This window comes from Xenopus tropicalis, chromosome 8 (genome assembly GCF_000004195.4).
Source record: "Xenopus tropicalis strain Nigerian chromosome 8, UCB_Xtro_10.0, whole genome shotgun sequence".
NCBI classification, from domain to species: Eukaryota; Metazoa; Chordata; class Amphibia; order Anura; family Pipidae; genus Xenopus; species Xenopus tropicalis.
In genome coordinates, this window is record NC_030684.2 from 64,654,488 (window position 1) to 64,660,487 (window position 6,000).

General features: G+C 41.2%; 1 protein-coding gene across 1 annotated transcript in view; it reads right to left on the reverse strand.

The window, feature by feature from the left end:
• Nucleotides 1–5,014, reverse strand: part of sytl4 (synaptotagmin like 4) — a 39,462-nt gene extending 34,448 nt beyond the window's left edge. Inside the window, exon 1 of the mRNA XM_031891102.1 lies at nucleotides 4,807–5,014. The gene's annotated coding sequence lies outside the window, so the exon portion shown is untranslated. The remainder of the gene's footprint in view (nucleotides 1–4,806) is intronic.
• Between the last annotated feature and the right edge of the window lie 986 nt (nucleotides 5,015–6,000).

The following is a 6,000-nucleotide window of genomic DNA, read 5'->3' on the forward strand; positions in this document are numbered from 1 at the left end:
AGTCGCTCGCGACTAATCTCCCCGAAATGCCATCCCACCGGTGAAAATGTAAATCACCGGTGGGATGGCATACGCGGTGGTGCCTTGAGAGGAAACTTCACTGAAATCGCGCTGCCATGTATGCCATCCCACCGGCGATTTACATTTTCGCCGGTGGGATGGCATTTCGGGGAGATTAGTCACCCACGACTAATCTCCCCATGTGCCAAAGCCCTTAGAAAAAGAAGGCAAAAAATTACAAAACTATGACAAACAAATAATAAAGACTAAATAAAATGTTGATTAGAACTGGCTTTTCTAAAAAAAAAAAAAAAAAAACTAAAGTTAAAGGTGAACCACCCCTTTAAAGTTATTTTATCTGTTATGCTAGGGTGCTTTCCATTAAGAGGAGACTAGGACAAGAATAAAAAGGGCCCTGCTCAAGTAAGGTTTACCTGCGGCAGCGCGATTTCGGCAAATCACCGAAAATGCCTCGCAAGGCAACTTTATTCTTGTCAAATGTAAGTCGCTAGTGGGATGGCAACTCGGGGAGATTAGTTGCCCGCGAACAGGGAGATTTGTCGCGGGCGACTAATCTCCCCGTCTGCCAGAGCCCTAACACGGCTGGCCTAAGGCGAAACCCCCACGTCCTGTGGGTTACGGGCCAACCCGTTCCTTACTATGACCAATGCAGTAATGTTTTATGTTGTATATTTGGTTCTCATGCTGCTGTGGGGGGCAGTATACACAGTCAACATCTAACTGAATTTGGTGTTTGTGTCTCGTCCTATGGATTAAGTAATACCCATGTTATTATATTGTGGAATGTACTAAATATCACTATTAGTACAGTTTTTACCATACAACAAGTTGTCTCAGCCAGTACTTAACCAGAAGATGCAAAATGCTACTCTTAATCCAATCCCCAGTAACACGAATATAGGGTGGTGACAGGCATTGTGATATTTTGCATGGTGGAAAAAATGCAAATCGATATTTATGCCAAAAACCTATGACTAATGTAAGCAAAATTCTTATCAGTTGCTACAAACTCCAAAGAAACACCCAGCCAGGCCCGGACTGGGATCCAAAATATTCCATTGCATTTCTAGTAAACAGGGGTCCAAATAACAACCCACTAAATATTGTTGGTCTATAGCAGTGTTCCCCAACCAGTGGCTCATGAGCAACATGTTGCTTACCAACCCCTTGGATGTTGCTCCCTGTGGCCTCAAAGCAGGTGCTTATTTTTGAATTTCTAGGGAGGCAAGTTTTGGTTGGTTAAAAACCAAGTATAATGGCAAACAGAGCCTTCTGTAGGTGGCCAGTCCACATCGGGGCTATTAAGTAGCCAATGATAGCTCTTACTGGCAACATCAGGAACCGTTTTCATGCTTGTGTTGCTCCCCAACACTTTTTCCATTTAAATGCGGCTCACGGGTATAAAAGTTTGGGAATCCTGGTCTATAGCATCTTGCAGAAACCCCTCACGCATTAGCCAGAACCCACAGATTGCGAGTCTGGGCCTGCCTACAGCTCCCCCCCCCCCCCCCATTAACATGGGTAAACAAACCTAGGAATCACACAGAGGAAGTAGGAGATGAGGAAGTATTTGAAAAATGCAAAATTGATCTATGTGTAGCTCATAACTGGCTCAAACCATTTTCAGGTGAACTTCCCTTTCAGAAACAAGAATGCAGAATGTGATATGCAAATCCACAATCCATTACAAAGCAAGGGCATTCACAGATTAAATGGGAAATAAACACAATAATAAAATGTTCCCTAATGAAAGAAATTGTGATTCTCAGCAACATTCCAATATAAACTGAAACAATGTAGCAGAAGCCAGCTGATGAACAGACCTGGAAAGAAGCAGGCAAGGCTGACTTATGCTAAACAGTTTCAAGAAAAAACCAGCAGTACAAAAAGTTTTCAGTGCTTCAATTACATCTACAATCTTCACTTTATGGTTAATTTTACAAAGTGGACAATGGTATAAATAGGAAAGCTTGATGTTTGCTATCAGTGGTGACAACTTTCCTTTACCAGGGTCCACTAACAAAATCATTTTGGGGCTTCTCCAAGTCGCTTTGGCATACCTGTGCATGTTTGGCTTGGATGTGTGGGTAGGAGGGAGGGTGCAACCAGGATAAAGGGGATCTCAACAAGTTTCTTCTCCCCACTGTTCCCTGCAGTTGCAAGCTCCACTTATTTGGAGTTACAGCACTGCTAGTAATCAGTCACTTGGTTTAATGTTAAAATGACTACTAAAAAGTGCTCAGATACATAAAAAAAATTAGAGTGTTTCAGCCTTTTGTGCAATGCAATGTTTGGGTTATTGGGGTCACCAGCCCAGATAGTATCTTATTTGTCACCCTGCAGAATTAAAAGGTTAACTTCCCCTACAATCAGACTACCAGTTAATTGCCATGCTTTATAATGAACCAGCTGTGAGAGTAGATGGAAAGGCTGTGCACTGTATTAACAAACTTGCATTTAAAAACTGACATATTGATTTTACCTTAGCTTACAATAAACCACAAGGTCAAAATGTTTCAGTACAGAGAATATAAAGGAGATCTATCTCCACCTAATAACTATATTTGCATGCTAAAAAGACAATGTAATTCTAAGCACGGAGCTGTATTTATATATAGGCACTCAGGTGCCCAAGAGATTTTTTTGTATTATTTTTTAGGAAAAATAAAACCTCCCCAGTTACCACTGGAGACTTGCTGTGCAAATCTGGGGTACCTGACCCAATGTAATGCATCATGGTCAGATGTAACATCATGCGCAGTTTGCAAACTGGGGGGGCACTAAATACAGCAACTTTCCAATATACATTTATAAAAAATGTCAATGGTTTTAACATTGTTTGTAAAGTTAATATCTGCTGAAAGAAGTATTTATGTTTCCTTTCTGTTGTCTGGTTCTGATTCCAGAAACAATATAGTGAACATCAGTTTTCTTCCAGGTCTATTAATCAGCTGGCCTCTGCTTGATTGATTTAGGAGACAGAACCAAAACTGCAAAGAATATAAACAGCTAGACAGGTACTGATTTCAAAAGCAATTACATCTACCATTCATTTTAAAACCAATATTTTTTAATGAATTTATATTGGAAAGTTGCTTATAATTCAATTTTATTAAGAAAAAACTGTTTTTACATTACATTTCCCTTTACATGGGACTTGAAAAAGAAATGTGTCAGTATAAAAAAAAAAAAAAAAAAGACAGCAGCTAAAATGCTCCTCAATCACAGAAGCCAGAGGTAAACACTGAGCAAGCCTTACCATTCAGCCATGCATACTGTGTTACACAAATATTGGCACTGCACAGACGTCTATAGGGCTGGGTACAGATATTTATATTGGCTCTAGGAAACAAACAGTAGTTCCACAATATGTTCCCACTGCTAATGAATGTGTATCTGTATGTCAGAGATGACAAGTACTCCATCTGTTTCTAAACTGAACTTAAAACCCACAGACTGGTTAAATTGCCAGAGGTCTACAGGTTGAACATCCCTGCTTAGGTCAATAGTTTTTCTTGCCCAGATCATAACCTGCTCTTTTCAAAAACCTTCCTTGCCCAAATCATTCCCTGCTCATGTTAAGTTTGATTGCCAAAATTATTATTTTAAAATCATTTTATAAAACCAAGCCCCTTCTGCTGCAATGCCAGGGCACTATGTGACATTGTTACAAACATTTTTGAGATTGCCAAACTAAGCAAAGTATTAAGGAAATTGAATGTAACCTCTTTAATGCGGTTTAAGAAAAACAGAGCTCAGAGATTTGCGTTCCATGGCAAATTAAAGGATAGTAGTTACATAGTTACATAGGGTTGAAAAAAGACCATTGTCCATCAAGTTCAACCCATCCGAGTAAACCCAGCACACAACCTATACTAACCAATCTATACACTCACATACATAAACTATATATACAACCAGTAATACTAACTGTAGATATTAGTATCACAATAGCCCTGGATATTCTGCTTGTTCAAAAACTCATCCAGGCCCCTCTTACTTGTCACTATACAGTGCCAGGATAAATGGTAATGTTGCTTTAAACACTGGCATCTGTTACAAACAGAATCGCTGGATCCCCATTGATATACTAATGTTTGCAACAACAATCAGAAGACTGCAACAAATGCCAATACAGCACTTTAAAGAGACATGCTCAGAGATGTCAACTAAGCCCATGTCTTTCGGTTGATCATGACCCATTCCTGGAATATCTTAAATCTAGTTCCTCTTCACATGAAACACAGTAACATAGAAAAAAAAGGTCTCCGAAATGCCAGTAGGATCGCTACCACCTAAAGACATAGGTGAGAACTCTTCAGATTTATGGAATATGCCAGGAATATCCACTGTCCATTAAGGGGGCCTGAGAAGATCAAGTTACACCTCTCTATAGAGGGCTGTAGAGAATCTAGCTGTAGGGCCACCATCCAAATCCTTTTTTCCCCACTGGGGTCGCCATAGAAGTGTAAGATTCTGAACCATGTATGCTATACCCACAGTACCAAATATTTGTTTTAAGAGCCCACTAAAGACTGGGTACCCCATAGTTGTGCTGCTTGCAGCCCTGAAGGATGAATGCCCTGTTCAGCCTCCTATTGTGCATTTTATTATAAGCCTTGCCCTTAGGGCAATGGCGTACGGGCGTTTGAAGTAGAACAAGGACCTGTAATTCCCACCATAGAAAATACAAGGGAGAGGTGAGTGCCTACTGGCCGGCCAGCCTGGAAGGAACTTTCCCAGATCCGGTTTGTGGTGCGCACAGTTGCTGAGTATGGCTCTTACCTGCGCTCACAGGAAGCTCCACGGCTGGGCTATGGCTGCGGCGGGAGAGCTCGGTAACAAGGTTGCTCGCCACACAATGCGGAAAAGCAGAGCGCTAGACCGAGAAAGGGAATGAGCTGAAAGTTTCCCAGCTGCTGCCTGGGACTGGAGGGGAGAGGCACACAATTCTTAAAGTGACCGCACCTGCAAAGGAGTCACAGCCGTGTGGGAGGGGAAAGAGGGTGCGCACAGGAAGATCAATGTACTGAATGGAAATGCGGGATAGGAAAGGATTTGACAGGAATAATAACAAATCTTTATCATCTAAGTAACCGCAGTAGGACTGAGTGTGCCCAGCTATTTTAGAAGAAATATAGGTTTCTGCCATGATGGCAGATTGGAAGGATGCCGGCAGCGTGCAGGTAGTTTATGCAGTGCTTCTCCTTCCAGTGGATCGGTTTTAACATCACCCCAGAGTGTGTCCCATTGCACAGATTTTACACTGATTTCATGCGTTTACTTCTTGTTCAAATCTCAACTATAATCGTTGTATAAACATGTTATTACCATAACTAATAGCAGTATTATAAAACTGTTCTGTAGTGTTCCCTCTAAACTGGTGGAACTAAGCTGGTGTCAGAACTGTCACAAGTTCCCACACAAAGCGTTTTGTATGCACACGTCATTTAGTAGGCACACAAGTTAGGGCCATGGCCCACTGGGACACTAGTCTCCTGCTGTTAAATCTGTGCTACCAAGGGCGAATAATCTTCAAAAAACACCTTCCCACTGGCAATAAACTGAATCACCAGTGGGAAGATGTTGCTTTGTTTTCCAAAGTCACTCAACGTTTTCCCCTGCTTGTACTTTCCCACCAGCGATTCACTTAATTGCCAGTTGGAAGGCGTATCAGGGAGAGTAGTTTTACTGTGGGAAACAAATCTACCCATGGGCCATGGCCCTTACAAAACTGGTTCTTTATGTGTACGATGATGACATTTAATTGAACATGAGCTCATATAGTTGGGCTTGTGCAGAAAAAATGCATAAACAAATTTCCAAAAATAAGGTTTTTTTTAACACAGACATATCCGTTTGTAAAGATGCTCAGGTCATCCAGGTCATGGTATATCTGTAGTAATTTCTGAATTGTGAAAGCCAGTTGGATGACTGGCGAAACGTCTTCAAGAAAAAAAAACACAGCAAGTCCAGTTG